Below are 15,482 nucleotides of genomic sequence, written 5' to 3' on the forward strand. Positions count from 1 at the left end.
GGTGCCAACTCTAGGGGAAGCATTTCTTTCTGTGTTGGCCCTTGGGGTAAGGTCCTTATCTTATTTCATCATGTGCAGGTTTGGTGTCCCTTGGAGATCTCCTCTTGTCTTGGCATCATTCTTCCGCAGGGTCTAAGGGTTACAAAGTGCAGAGACCCTGGGTCCAAATGATGCACCCACTCCCAGCCTTCTTTCTAGATGGTGCTGAGATCTCCCTCTTCTTTGATTTCTTGTTTAATCTCTTTTATATCTCAAAAGAATTGACTCAAGATACTGTGGAATTCAGTAGATTACATCCTGTCTCACTAACATGACTGCCACTAACCCAGTCAAAATCCTCACAACTGGACCAATCAATCAATAGGTGACATTTATGGCCAATAGAGAAAAGATTGAAATTGTCAAGGATCTCATGTTATTTGGACCCACGATCGATGTTCATGGAAGCAGCAGTCAAGAGATCAAACAATGCATTCCGTTAGTTAAGTGTAATAGATGAGGCTTCTTCTTTTTTTATATATTGAAAAAGTTTATATTTAGCATTAGCCAGCTGGGCTCACTTTAGATGATTCCAATTTTGTTGGCAACATCTAAAGCGTCATAGTCAGGAGCCAGTCGAACATATGCCTTCTTCTCCCCGGCAGGCCTGATCAAGGTGTTGACCTTGGCTACGTCAATGTCATAGAGCTTCTTCACAGCCTGTTTGCTCTGGTGCTTGTTGGCTTTGACATCCACAATGAACACAAGTGTGTTGTTATCTTCGATCTTCTTCATGGCAGACTCTGTAGTCAAGGGGAACTTGATGATGGCATAATGGTCCAGCTTATTTCTCCTGGGGGCTCTCTTCCGAGGGTATTTGGGCTACCTTCTTAGTCTCAAGGTCTTGGGCCGCCGGAAGGTGGGTGACGTGCGGATTTTCTTTTTTTTTTTTTTGTGGCTGTGGATGCCTTTCAGCACGCCCTTCTTGGCTTTTAAAGCCTTTGCTTTGCCTTCCGTTTTGGGAGGGGCAGGAGCTTCTTTCTTTGCCTTCGGCGCCATCTTCGTGAAAAGGCTAGATGAGGCTTCTTTAAAGTGTGCAGAGCAAGGATGTCACTTTGAGGACTAAGGTGGGCCTGAATCAAGTCATAGAATTTTCTTTTATTTTTATTAAATGCTTTTGTTGTGCTTACATATATCTCTTAACACAATCCATACATCCATCCATCATGTCAGCACATTTGTACATTTGTTGCCATCATCATTCTCAAAACATTTGCTTTCTATCTGAGCCCTGGTATCAGCTCCTCATTTCCCCCCTCCCTCCCCGCCCCTCCTCCCTCACAAACCCTCAATAATTTATAAATTATTATCATTTTGTCATGTCTTACACTGTCTGACGGCTCCCTTCACCTACTTTTCTGGTGTCCATCCCCCAGGGAGGGGGTGATATGTAGATCCTTGTGATTGGTTCTTCCATTTCTACCCCACCTTCCCCTTACCCTCCTGGTATAACTACTCTCATTTTTGTTCCTGAGGGGTTTATCTGTCCTGGATTCCCTGTGTTTCCAGTTCTTATCTGTACCAGTGTACATCCTCTGGTCTAGCTGGATTTGTAAGGTAAAATTGGAATCATGATAGTGGTGGGGAGGAAGCATTAAAGAACTAGAGGAAAGTTGTATGTTTCATCATTGCTATATTACACCCTGAGTGGCTCATCTCCTCCCTGTGACCCTTCTGTAAGGGGATGTCCAGTTGCCTACGGATGGACTTTGGGTCTCCACTCCACAGTCCCCTCCTTCACAATGATATGAGCTTTTTCTCTTTGATGCCTGATATCTGATCCTATCGACACCTCGTGGTCACAGGGTGGTGTGCTTCTTCCATGTGGGTTTTGTTGCTTCTCAGCTACATGACCACTTGTTTATCTTCAAGCCTTTAGAACCGCAGATGCTATATGTTTCGATAGCAGGGTACTATCAGTTTTCTTCACCACATTTGTTTTTGTACCCACGTTGTGTTCAGCAATCATGTCGGTAAGGTGTGCATCACAGAATGCTGGGTTATTAGAAAAAAGTGTTCTTGCATTGAGGGAGTACTTGAGTAGAGGCCCAATGTCCATCTGCTACCTTAATACTAAAGCTATAAATATATGCACATAGTTCTATTTCCCCAATGTCATATATAAATATATTTACATATGTACATGTCTGTATTTAGACCTCTATATGTCCCCTTTGCCTAGTAGTTCTTTCTCTTATTTCCTTTTACTTTCCTCTTGTCCCACTGTCATGCTCAGCATTCATGTGGGTTTCAGTAATTCCTCTTGGTTACATTGCCATTGATCAAGCCCTACCAGGACTCCTATGCCCTTCTTGGCATTGATTTTGGATCACTTGTTGTTCCTTGTCCCTGGGTTTGTTAACACCCATTTCCTTTCCCCCCTGCCTCCCCTTCTCCCACGTTCCCCGCCTCCGAACCAGCAGTCCTGTTGTTTACTCCTCCAGATTGTTTATCCTGCCTATCTTATCTAGATAGATCTAAATAAACGATTTTTATAGAAAAGCAATTTCTCTTTTCAGATTATATTCTTACATCAGAGATCCTGAAGTATAAGATAAAAGAATATAAATATTTTAAGATTCTTAGTACTTCCCAAACTGTTTTTGGTAAGATTTCTCTTTTTAATCGATCAGTACTCCCACTATCAGAATATGAAAAAGCCAATTTTATTAACAGCATTAAAGGAGGTGAGGTGAAAAGTTCTATCTCATTTCTTTTTCAATTTATTTCATTACTTAAAGTAGAACATCACTTTATGTTTATTTCCAATTGGCGTTTGCCTAATAACCCACTAGATAAGGTATTTTTCCTTTATTTATAATTGATATGCCTAAATTGTTTATCTAATAAAGATAAATAAATCTATTCATTTAACAAATCTTAATTGAATATGATTATAATGCTAAGCTCTTGTTATACAATATTTTCTGGTCTCATAGGATTGATGTTTGGGAGAGTTTATGTTTAGGCTTCAAAAAGTGTGTGAAAAAATGTCACTATCTTTTAATTCTATTTTTCCATGAATCTTTTGAAGCTGTCTTATATGACAAATTTTTGGAAATCTTTGTGAAGAAGTAGAAAATGCAGCAAGAAAGTATAACATAAATGACATAGATCGGAAGTTAGGAAAAGTTCATTAGGTGAGAAAGTGACACTTAAGCTGTGACTGGAAAGATGAAGAGATGTTAGGGCCAAAGAGCTGAAAAACCATCAGTACACTGGACACAATGAATAATACCCAAAACCGAACTCATTGCCATCGAGTTAACTCTGACTCATAGAGCCCCTTTAGGACAGGGCAGAACTGTCCCTGTGGGTTTTTGAGACTATAATTCTTTGTAGGAGTAAAGCGTCACACCTTTTTCCTGCGGAGTGGCTGGTGGATTTGAACTGCTGACCTTGTGGTGAAGAGCCCAATGTTTAGCCATTACACCACCAGGGCTCCCACAATGAGTTGCTAAAAGTTGATGATGATGGAGAGGTGGGCAGAGGCCTTTAAAGCTGTGTTGGGGAGTTTGCAGTTCATCTTAAGTGAAAGGCAGGATATTAGCAATTTGAGTCTGAAATGAGAAGATAGAGTAACATCAGATTTCTGGTCCCTTCTAGTACCGTGATCTCGGGCAAATGACTTAATCTCCAAGCCTGTTTCCTCATCTGTAAAACAGGGTCATAATGGCAGAAGTGTGAGGAATAATGCATTATTAGTTGAAATAGATGCATGCAGCATGCTATGAGTGGTGTTTGATAGTGGCTTTTATTAAGTTCAATAGAAAGCCGCCGAAGTGTTTTACGGAGGATAGTGGCCTGGTTCCACCCATTGAGTTTTGGAAAGAGCTCTCTCCACATGGAGGGCTTAGGGAGAGTAGCTAGAGGGGTATTAGGAGAAGGCTTGGGCTTGGATGACTCAGTGGGATGATGGAAGCGATCTGAAAGAGCAGGGATTGAGGGGAAGTTGCGTGATCAATTAGATGGGGCGGTGAGGGAGGAGTCAAGGGTGACTCCTAGGTCTTAGGGACACATGAAGTATTGAGCAGATGAGTGCTACTGAGCGAGGAACACTGTAAAGGGACCGTTTGGGGACACATGTGTTGGAATATGAACATCAAGAGTCATGTTTGGGACATATATTACACAAGATTTCTGAGTTGTAGTAGCTAGTATGGGTCTGAGGCTTAGGAGAGAGGTCCGAGCTAGAGATATAACTTTAGAAGTAACTGGGGAATAGGTTGCATTTTCAATCATGAAGACAGGTGTAATCACCCAGCTCCCCAGGTGGAGCTCCAAAGGAAGACGGGACGAGGAGGGCCAGGGTGTGCAGAGACAGGAATGGACGGGTGTTAGCTTGGGTGAAATGAATGCTAGTGATCCACATCAGGGAGAAGAGAAATCAAAGTGTGGCTGAAGAGTCAACTTTTGGGGGACAGTGTTGTTGATTACTAATTTAAACGGTTGAATATAAAGTTGATGGTCAAAAATAGAACCTCCCCCTTCTCCTAATTTACAATGATATATACAGAAATATCTACTGAGGGGGAGAAAACAAAGAAACAAACCAGAAGCTAGGGCTTAAGGTCATGGCCTGAGGAACTCCAGTGGTTGAAGGTCAAGTGGAAAAGAAGGAAGTGGCCAAGGCGGGTGACGCAGACCCTTCAGAGAAGGAGAAAGCCCACAGGAGGTGGTGTTTCCAAAGCATCTCGCATTGGGTGTTTCAAGAACCAGGGAGCACTCCGCTCTGTGGAATGCTTCTGGGCGCTTCCTGGCCCAGGCCCAGGAAGAGGCACTTCAGTTGCATGGGATGTGCAAAAAAAAAAAAAGGGGGGGGGGCGGGGACAAGAAAGCAAAGTGCCCATGGGAGGAAGGCAGCCCTTTTGAGAAGTGCTGACCCTCTGTCCGCTCTCCTGCGGGTTCTTTCCCAGCTCGATTGATTTATTTGACTGGGAGCAGTTTCACGGTTCTCCGTAGGATCAGCCCGACTTTGAAAGGCTGAGTGCTTCAGACAACTGAGAAGCTCTCCCAGAACACATAACACCGGCCCGCCCTTCCCAGCTGCCTCCTTCATCCCGAGGGAGCCTGCAGGGAAGGAGGCTGCCATATGGGAGCAGGTGGGCCCAGCCCACACATCCCAGCAGTGACCAGATCTGCCCTGTGAGCTACCTGGGAATGGAATTCAGCCTGGAAACCCCTGCTGCGCTGGCTGGGGCAGCCTTGCAGATGGGCCCAGGCTGCTGTGTGATAGGAGCAAGCGGAAGTTGACAGGGTGGGGTGTGTGTGTGTGTGCGCACACGTACCCGCGCAAGACATGGGGTGGGGTGGGTGGCTCTCAAACTCTCCCCGCTCCCTCACCCTCTCTTAACACATTGCAATCTTTTTAAAAAAAAATCATTTTATTAGGGGCTCATACAACTCTTTTCACAATCTGTACATACATCATTTGTGTCCAGCACATTCATATGTATGTTGCCATGATCATTCTCAAAACACCTGCTCTCTACTTGAGCCCTTGAATCGGCTCCTCATTTTTCCCCTCCCTCCCTGCTCCCCCTCCCCCTGGACCCTTGATAATTTATAAATAATTATTATTTTATCATTTCTTACACCATCCGACATCTCCCTCACCCAGTTCTCCGCTGTCCGTCCTCCAGGGAGGAGGTTATATGTAGACCTTGTCATCTGTTCCCCCTTTCTCCCTTACCCTCCCTCCATCCTCCCTCCACCCTCCCAATATCGCCACTCGCACCACTGATCCTGAGGGGTTCATCTGTTCTGGATTCCCTGTATTTCCAGTTCCTATCTGTGCCAGTGTACATCTTCTGGACCAGCCGGTTATGTAAGATAGAATTGGAATCATGATAGTGGGGGGGGGAAGCATTTAAGAACTAGAGGAAAATTGTATATTTCATTGTTGCTACACTGCACTCTGACTGGCTCATCACCTCCCCACAGCCCTTCTGCAAGGAGATATCCAATTTCCCCTAGATGGGCCCTGGGTCCCCACTCTGCACTCCCCATCATTTACAATGCTATGATTTTTTTTGCCTTTGATGCCTGATACCTGATCCCTTTGTTATCTCACAGGCTGGTGTGCATTTTCTATGTGGGCTTTGTTGTTTCTCAGTTAGATGGCCCTTTGTTTATCTTCCAGCCTATGGGACCCCAGATTCTATATATTTTAATAACTGGGCACCATCAGCTTTCTTCACTGCCCTTGCCCATGCATCCGCTTTGTCTTCAGCGTTCATGTCGGGATAGGCTGGTGTGCTTCTTCTGTGTGGACTTTGTTGTTTCTTAGCTAGATGTCCGCCTGATTGTCTTCAAGTCTTTAAGACCCCTGATGCTATATCATTTGATAACCGGGCACCATCAGCTTTGTTCACAACTTTTGCTTTTGCACCCACTTTGTCCTCAGCGATTGAGTTGGGACAGGCCGGTGCGCTTCTTCCATGTGGGTTTTGTTGTCTCTCAGCTAGATGGCTGCTTGTTTATCTTCAGGTCTTTAAGACTTCATGTGCTATGTCTTTTGGTAGCTGTCACCATCAGCTTTCTTCACCACATTTGCTTGTGCACCCATTGCCTTCAGCGACTTCAGGTGCTGTATCTTTTGGTAGCCAGGCACCATCAGCTTTCTTCACCACATTTTCTTGTGCACCCATCCCACTGCAATCTTGAAACATACTTCCGCGAGCCTGGCGAGTAACTGAAAACATGATGTTATGCTGTTTGGGTGGAGAAGGAAGGCAAACCTTAAGGTTACCACCACTGTCCAGTTGATGCCAGTGCACAGCAACCCAGTCGGTCGCATGAGCGGCAGGGTTTCCCAGTTGTAAATCTTGACAGCAGCAGATAGGCAGGTTCAACTTTCACTTATGGAGTGGTCGGTTGGTCTCAACCTCCAACATTTTGGTTAGCAGCCAAGCATTGAATCACTGCACCCCATCGTTATGTTTTTCCTTCAATGAATTATAAAAAGTTTGAGTTAATAAAAATTAGCCAAAAAAAAACAAAACAAAAACACCCCACCCAACTTATATTCCTATCGCATCAAGCTGACTCATAGCGACCCCTGTGGGTTTCCAGGACTGTCACTGTTCACACGTAGAAAGGCAGAATTTCTCCCTTGGGAGGGCTGGTGCTTCCAAACTGCTGACCGTTGGGGATCTCAGTGCAATGCATAACCACGACAACACCAGGACTTCTCAATAAAAAACCATATGGGGGACAGTGTAAGATAGGACAAAATGATAATAATTTATATATCAAGGGTTCATAAGGGAGGGGGAAGTGGGGAGAGGGGGAAAATGAGGAGCTGATATTAAGGGCTCAAGTAGAAAGCAAATGTTTTGAGAATGATGATGGCAACAAATGTACAAATGTGCTTGACACCATGGATGAATGGGTGGGTTGTGATAAGAGTTATATGAGTCCCCAATAAAATGATTAAAAAAACCCAACCATATGGGCTATATGTATGTGTATAGCATAGCATAGTGGTTATACACTAGGCTGCTAATCACAAGGTCAGCAGTTTGAAACCACTTGTCCTATAGAGTTTCTATGAGTCACAATTGACTTGATGGCAGTGAGTTTAGTATATATACACACATAGAGAGAGGAAGAGGGAGAGGGGGAGACACACTTAATCCTCACAAAAATCCTTTGATGTAGGAACCCATTATTCCCATTCAACAAATACAGCAACAGAGGCTTGGAAAATTAGGAGACGGTTCTGAGGTCACATAGTCATGAAATGGTGGAGCCAAGGAGTTTTGGTTCAGGCTCTCTCACACGGAGCCCGTGCCTTGCACCACAAGGTCACCACGTGGCCTAGAGGAAAGCATGCCAGCGAGGGACATCTATTTGTAAAACCTTCTCAAGATGCTATTAAACCGATCATTATCCAGGCAATGCAGTAACAGGAAAATAGTTGTAGCAATGTTAAGTGGAAAAAGCAGACTACAGAATTCTAACAATGTAAAAACTAAGGGAAAACAGCAGACAGGAACAGAGAAAATTGCGTGTGTTTGGTAAGATTATGGATGGTTTTATATTCTCCCTCTACATTCTGAAGTTTTGGTCATGTTGTTAAATTTAACATGCGTTTTAAAAATACCAGAAAAAAGGGAAGTGAAAGGACAAGCACACCAGCATGGACATGAAGGGAACCGGAGTAGGTCTCCACGTGATGGGGTGCTCAGGATCCCAGTTTTTCATGTTCAAACCTATAATATGGGATAGCTATTAGCATGCCAGGCACACTACAAATACTTCCTAAAACTTTCTACGATTCCCTCCACCAACAGTTTCTTGGTTGGCTGTGTTATGGTGGTTTGCATGTTACTAAAGTGTTGGAATATATATATATACATCCCAACACAACCAACATATATACCCCAGCACAACCAACCTCACTGCCATTGAGTTGATGCCAATTCCTAGGGACCCTATAGGACAGGGTAGAACTGCCCCTGTGAGTTTCTGAGACTGTAACTCTTTATGGGAGTAGAAAACCCTATCTTTCTCCCGAAGAGTGGCTGGTGGTTTCAAAGTGCCAGCCTTACTGATTGCAGCCTGCCTTGTGACCTCTGTGACCAGAGCTTCAAATCCCAGCCTGATCACCCTTGGCAGAGACGGGTTTCCACAGAGCTCCCACACTGAGGCAGATGGGGAACAAAGGCCTCGTGATCTATTTGTGAAAAGAAGCTCATGAAAACCCTATGGCTCACACCAGGACAGGCATGATGAGTGCTAGAAGATGACTCTCCTAGGCTGGGAGGCTCTCAGCAGGAGTGTCCTGGTGATGATGAGGCTGTTGTAGGTGCTGGTAGTGGGTCGTTCCATTGTACAGGGGTTGCCATGAGTTGGAGCCAACAACAGTTCTAAGCACCACCAACAACCATTCTCTTTGGTAGATAGGGATCTTGTGCATTTGGAGAAAGTCAGGCTCAGAGGCGCATAGGCCTGGCAGTGGGAGCCCCAGTCAGGCCTGGATTTGGATTCTGGCTTCCCGCTGACAAGCTGGTTGACCGTGAGAAAGCGATTCTCCCCAGTCGCAATCATGTCTACCTTTCAGGGTTCTTGTGAGGAGACATTGTGATTATGTAACCTATGCCCTGGGCACAGAGTAAAGCCCCTGATAAAGAGTAACTGCACTTATATTAAGCAACCTGTGAAAGATTTCACAAACTAGGAAGAGGCAGTATAGGAATTGAATCCCAGGGTTGAATGAGAGCAAAGTCTAGCCTCCTGTCCCATGCGGTGCTGTGCGAGGGACCTGCAGAGCCGCCCTATGAACCTAACGCTCTCCTCTCTGCTTTTTAAACCGTGGTTGAAAAAAGCCAAATGACATGTTTTTCTCTTCCCCTGCCCCACCTTATTTATAGAAAGGTGTCCATTGCTGAAGGCCAGCAGCTCCTCTCTACATAAGAACAGACACCTGCATTACTATCCCCTGGCCTCCTCTGGAAAGCTGTGTGTGTGTGTGTGTGTGTGTGTGTGTGTGTAGACTCTAGGACACAGGAGTGTGGGAGGGCCCCAGGCTTGTCACTGTCTATGGATGTGCATATACCAAGCAGGCCGTGGATGAATTAACTACATGTCAGGAGGTTATGAAATGCTTTCATCCTCTATTTCTTCTTTAATTTATTTTCCCTTTGGAATGTTGAACGAATAGCATAGTATACTTATGATCTCTGGATCCCAGAAAGTCTCGAAAGGAGTTGGTTCAATGTGTTTGTGTAATCTGCTTTTAATTTTTGAAAAGAAGCCCTTCCCCTTGTATGTTCTTCTACTGCACAGTCAGATGAATTTGTTGCCAAATGAGTCATGTGCATCTCATTCGTACAGCATATTCCTTATGATTTTTGTGATTGGCAGGGTTTGGCTAGGCAGCATAAAGCACGTTAGAAAGGGAGAGAGAAGCGTTTAGGGATCTTTAGGTTTGGGCTATACCTGCTGCCTCTTGTTCCAAGAACTCAAGCCCTAACCAATTCTTTCCTATAGTAACTTCCTCGAGTGGTCCCCGAGTGTAGGCAGCTTGGATCTCTTGACCAAGGTTGATTAGATCAAGATGATGTCCAAGCCAAAGACAATCCTGTGTAGGCGATTGTGCAAAGGTTAACTGCCTGTGACACCGCTTGCCGGGACGTTGCCTGGATGGCACTCGCTATCTCTGAGGAGGATAAACCAGTTGTTCTCAACCTGTGGGTTTCAACCCCTTTGGGGGGGGGGGTCGAATGATCCTTTCAGAGTGGTCACCCCATTCATAAGAGTAGCAAAATGACAATGATGAAGTAGCAACAAAAATAATTTTATGGTTGGGGGGTCGCCACCACATGAGAAGCTGTATGAAAGGGTCCCGGCCTAAGGAAGCTGAGACCCACTGGGATAGATGAATGCTGAGTTCTCACTAAGGCAGGCAGTCAGCCAGGTGGGGCTGTGCTGGAAGCTGCCGTTAACTTTTTCCACAAGCCTTCGCCTACGGTCATGGCTTGGAGGCTCATGGACCCCGAATATAGCAAGGACATGGAGAATGTTCTACTCTCTCTGTGGGCTTCTCTCCCACAGGCACCTGAGCGCTTCTTCTCCCAGCAAAGTGGAAGAGTGTCCCTGATATGGACCTTCGGAAATCACCTCTTTTGTCTCAACTTTTGCACTGAGTTTACTTATTTAGCAGTTTTATTGGCATATAAGTCATACATCATAGAATTCAGTCACTTCGGGAAGAGTTGTACAATCATCAGCACAGTCAATACTAGAACGCTTTCTTCTTTCTTGGATTCATGGTTATTAGCTCCCCCCCCCAGCACCTCCTCTGCCACACCCCCAGAATATTCAGACATAACTGAATCAGGATTCTTCTTCTCCTTTATTTTTCTTATAGACGAGGAGACTTGAGAACTGGAAGACAAGTGGTCTCACTGGTCTGTGCGACCTCACATTTTGATACAGCGGCATAATGGTATAGGCACTGTTTACATTAATATGCATCTTAGTAGTTGTTCATTCAATTCTTTATCTAGTACCTGCTAAGTGGCTAAAAAGGAGTGCTTCTCTGCTAACCAAAAGGTTGGCAGTTTGAAACCTACCCAGTGACTCTGGGAGAAAGACCTAGAAACCTACTTCATCAGAAAACCGATAAGACAGTTCTGTTTCATTACCTGCGACCTCCCTGAGTCAAAATCAACTCTGCGCACAACAAGTGACGAAAACTGAGCTGGAAGTTAAGAAGACAGAGGAAAGAAGCCTAGCCCTTACCTTAGTTTATAAACTCACCCAGGGAGCAAATGCATGCACCTCCTCTATGGCTAAGTGATAACGGGAGTCTGCAGAGTGCTGGCTCGAGGGCTGCATGTCCTCCAGCAGATGAAAAAGACTTCGGGTCATGGCCCAAATCTTCGGATTGCTGGCAGTTGGCATGTGGTGCTTGGGGAAGGGCCATGGAGGCACCAGGGTCAGAGGAAAGAATGCCAGATGGGCTGTGGGTGCTGGGATTCAGTGCCTTAGCGTGTTGCCAGTTCTGCCGGATGTGAGGGCGGATCATGTTTGTTTCGACATAGAGGTGGACAGACGACATTCCAGATGCAAGAGAGAGCCTGAGCAAAGACTGGAGAATGCGGAGTGTGTTTGAAGGCCAGTAGAGAGACTGACTTAGGTGGATCAGGAGTCCTGCACGTTACATTGGATGGGGAGGGGAGGGAGGGGAAGGGAGGGGAGGCAATAGAGACTCTTGAATGACGAATGGAAGCATGTGATTTTCCCCTTTGTTAAGGCCAGTGTTTGTCAAACTGAAATGAAGGGACTGATTGAACTCCCCAAGTCCTCAGAAAGAGTGTAGGGGGACAGGCGAGTCTTGGCTGCCCCTTCCCATCAACCTACTTCTGCAGTTCGTCATTGACTTAGCCATTGTATACACAGGGGTTTTGTGGGGGAAAATAAGAAAACTCTGAGGCCAGGGCATTGGTGTCTGTCCTGTCCATGTAGGACGGTGCCTGGCACATTGGAGGTGTTCAGTAACTATTTGTGGACCAACAAGACATTCGTTGTTCACTGAGAGTGGGTGCCTGAGAGCCATTAGTCTGGTTTTCGCTGCAAGCACATGGAGGCTTGACTTGAGCTGTAAATAACTCGATTACTTCACACACGTGTAAGATCGGAGAGAGAGTGGATTGCAGACTCAGCAGAATCAATAGCCGAATGCTGCCATTGTTTTTCTTTTCTAAATCATTTTATTAGGAGCGAATCCATAGTTCCATCCCAGCAAGCTACCAAAATCAGTTTCAAAATACTTTCTTCCTTCTTAAACTCCTTGATATCAGCTCCCCCTTACCCCTGACCTCCCTTCCCTTCCCTCCCCCAGGAATCCTGATTGTACTTGTCTCTATAGGTTCATCTAGCCTGGGTTTCATGCACCGAAAACATAGAAAAACACACAGCAATGGTCCAAAAAGGTTACTCAGAATGACAAAATACAACAGAGATAAACCCTGATGGGGGGGGGGAGGACCCCGCAGAAAATATTAAAATACGGATCAAGTCCCAAGTGTATCAGAGGAGAGATCAAGTGATAAGGCTTTAACTGTTCAAGTCAGATTTATCATTTTGATCTAACATAGTCATCTCTGCAATATTCTCTGAGAGCCAGGTTGGTCCCTTTCTCAATTGCGGCTAGAGGGAAATCCCTGGAGGATGATTTCCTGGGTAGAACCTGTAAACGTGGATTGAGGCTCCTCCATTGTCAGTAGGATGGCTGCTGTGGAGATCAAGTCACATGCTTCCTTGTTTAAGAACAACAGAAAGAAAGACAAACCACTCCTCTAAACATATGATCAATCTTTCCTTCCTTCTTGGTGCTAATCAGCGTAGAGATCAACCTAGTTTACACCTGGGGCAGGGAAGGGAGGGTCGGCTACCTGAACAAAACCGGAGTCCTACAATGGAATCAGGAAGAGTAGCTGCTGTGTTGAATACACTGTGACTTACTCATTGTGTGCTTTGGGAACCAGCAGCCTCACATCATCAGTGACCTTGTTAGAAATGCGAAAGCTTAGGTTCAGCAGAGGCCTCCTGAATTAGAATCTGCATTTCCAAAAAACCCCCCTTTATGCAAGCAACGTGTGCAAAGCATTTACCATAAGCAGACTCACAGTGCCTAACAACAACAACGACAACAGCAAACTCTCCTCTAAGTCCCTTGCATGGCATGTAGAGTAGATGAGCAGCTACTTCTTTAAGACCTAGTTGTATCATGTTGTCCACAAATCCCACTGCGTGTCCCCAGAAGAATTAACTCTAGTACTTTCACCTCTGAGCACCCATGACATTTTTTGTTTGTTTTCTATGATCTTGCTTCATCCCACTGTCATATATCAAAATAAAAATGAACTCATTCACCGACACTGAGTTATATCTGACTCAGTGTCCCTGGCTTTCCAAGTTGCACTCTTTACGGAATGAGAAAGCCTCATCTTTCTCCTGTGGAGTGGCTGATGGTTTTGAACAGATAACCTCAAGTTTAGCTACTCAATATGGAGCCCGCTACACCACCACCGTCCCTGTCATATAGGTGGTTTTTTCCATTAGTTGAGAGTTTCCGAGAACTTAGCTTACAGTACTGGGTACGTAGAAAAGGTGCTCACCGAGAACTGTCACCGTGGCATCCAATTGGCAAAAGCAACTCAGAAGAGTAGACAGGAAAGCTAGAGGGCAGTGAGTGTATGTTAATGCGGTGGAACAGTTCGGGGGGAAAAAAGGACAAGAATGGCTACCTAATTTGAGGAATGCAATCAAAGCCACTGAATGACACCTGTCAAAATTGTTGAATTAGTGTGTGGTTGACCGTGTATATTCTTAGTGGTAACAACAGCAGAAACAAGACAAATCATTGAAAGATGTTCACTGAGTTCATATCCATTCATTCATTTAGAATTGTATTGAGCACCTACCATATCCGGCATTATTCTAGATGCTGGGAACACAACAGGGAACAAAACGAGCAAAATCTCCACTTTATGGACCTGTAAATTGTAGTTAGAGAAATGAGGCATTTACAATGATATATTTTTTGTTATTTAATTGTGGAGTAGTTAGATTAACTCAGAAAGCATTTGTTGAGCACCTAATTTGTGCTGGGATAGTGTCAGCATACAAAAGCACATATATGTGCCTTTAGTGACATTTACATTTTAGTCAGGGCTGAAGGAAAGAGGGAAAGACTGATGAATGATAAATAAACACACACGCACATCACATGCTGTGGTAGAAGGTGTCCAGTGCCAGGGGGCAAACACCAGGCATGTGGGGGAATTGGAGATGGTTGGGTTATGGTGTTGCAATTTTAAATGGACAGTCAAGGTTGGCCTCATTGAGGTAGTGTGAGGTAGTCTAGCTTAGGGGCTGGGGCATCCATTACGCATGCCCAGAGGTCTGAGCTACCGGCACGTGAAGGAGTCGCACACTGTGCATGCTCAGAGGTTCAGGTTTCTGGCCAGGAAGGGGAGGTACACCTGGGTGGGCGCTGCACCTGGATTGGCCCGCTGAGGCCAGGTGAATTCAATTCAGCCAATGGGGTTGATCAGGGTCATCCACCATGCCTCCCCGTGGAATAATTAAAAAGGCAGGAGCCCGGAATCGACCTTGTGACTTTCTGAGCAGCTTCTAGGGAGGCTGCACGGGGTGAGGGGCCCTGCGGGTGCGTGCCCGTGTAAACCTGAAACTTCTTCTAACACTCATGAAACTCACTTGGATCACAAACCTGCCTTCGGCATGAATTCTTTCTCGCGCGGGGCCAAGGACCAAGGTCTATCTCTCCCGAGAGATCTAACAGTAGCAGTGTATGGTCCAATAGGAGGAGTGAAGTATTCTGACAATATGCCTGGGAAAATGCTGGTGCTACTAGAAAAATTAAGAAAATAGCAATTTGGGGGCAATTTGAAGGGGTGATTGTGAGTTAATTTGGGCATGTTGAGTTGGAGGTCTCGAGAAGCAAGATGTCCAAATGAAGACGCATCAGTGAAAAATGTGGACCTCTTTTGAAGAAGAGTTGTATGCACATGATTGTAATCAGTTCTAATGCTCCCTCCCCTTCATTGTTTGTGCCCCAAATCTCACCCACACCCCATGTCCCCGGGAAACCACTGATATCAGTTATTGTCTCTATGCCTCCATTCCTTCTGCGCTTTCCAAACTGGGAAACCTAGTGAGAAGACTAACAAACAAAAACAAAACTTAAAAAAAGTGATTTAACTATGGAAGTGTATACTATATGAATATTATATCAAGAAAACTACTTTAAAAAAAAAGAGAGCGAGAGACCAAACTTGACCCATGGCTACCATGGGTGAAGGAGGAAGAGTTTTTGCTTAGAAGACATTGAGTTTATGTTGATGGTGGAATAATTTGGAAAAGGATATCAATAATGGTTGTACAACACAAAGATATAATCAATAGCA

General features: G+C 44.9%; 1 pseudogene; it reads right to left on the reverse strand.

Moving 5' to 3' along the window:
- Positions 1-520: 520 nt before the first annotated feature.
- Positions 521-2,008, reverse strand: LOC142449068 (large ribosomal subunit protein uL23-like; annotated as a pseudogene).
- Positions 2,009-15,482: the final 13,474 nt, after the last annotated feature.

Source organism: Tenrec ecaudatus, chromosome 5 (assembly GCF_050624435.1).
Source record: "Tenrec ecaudatus isolate mTenEca1 chromosome 5, mTenEca1.hap1, whole genome shotgun sequence".
Classification (NCBI taxonomy): domain Eukaryota; kingdom Metazoa; phylum Chordata; class Mammalia; order Afrosoricida; family Tenrecidae; genus Tenrec; species Tenrec ecaudatus.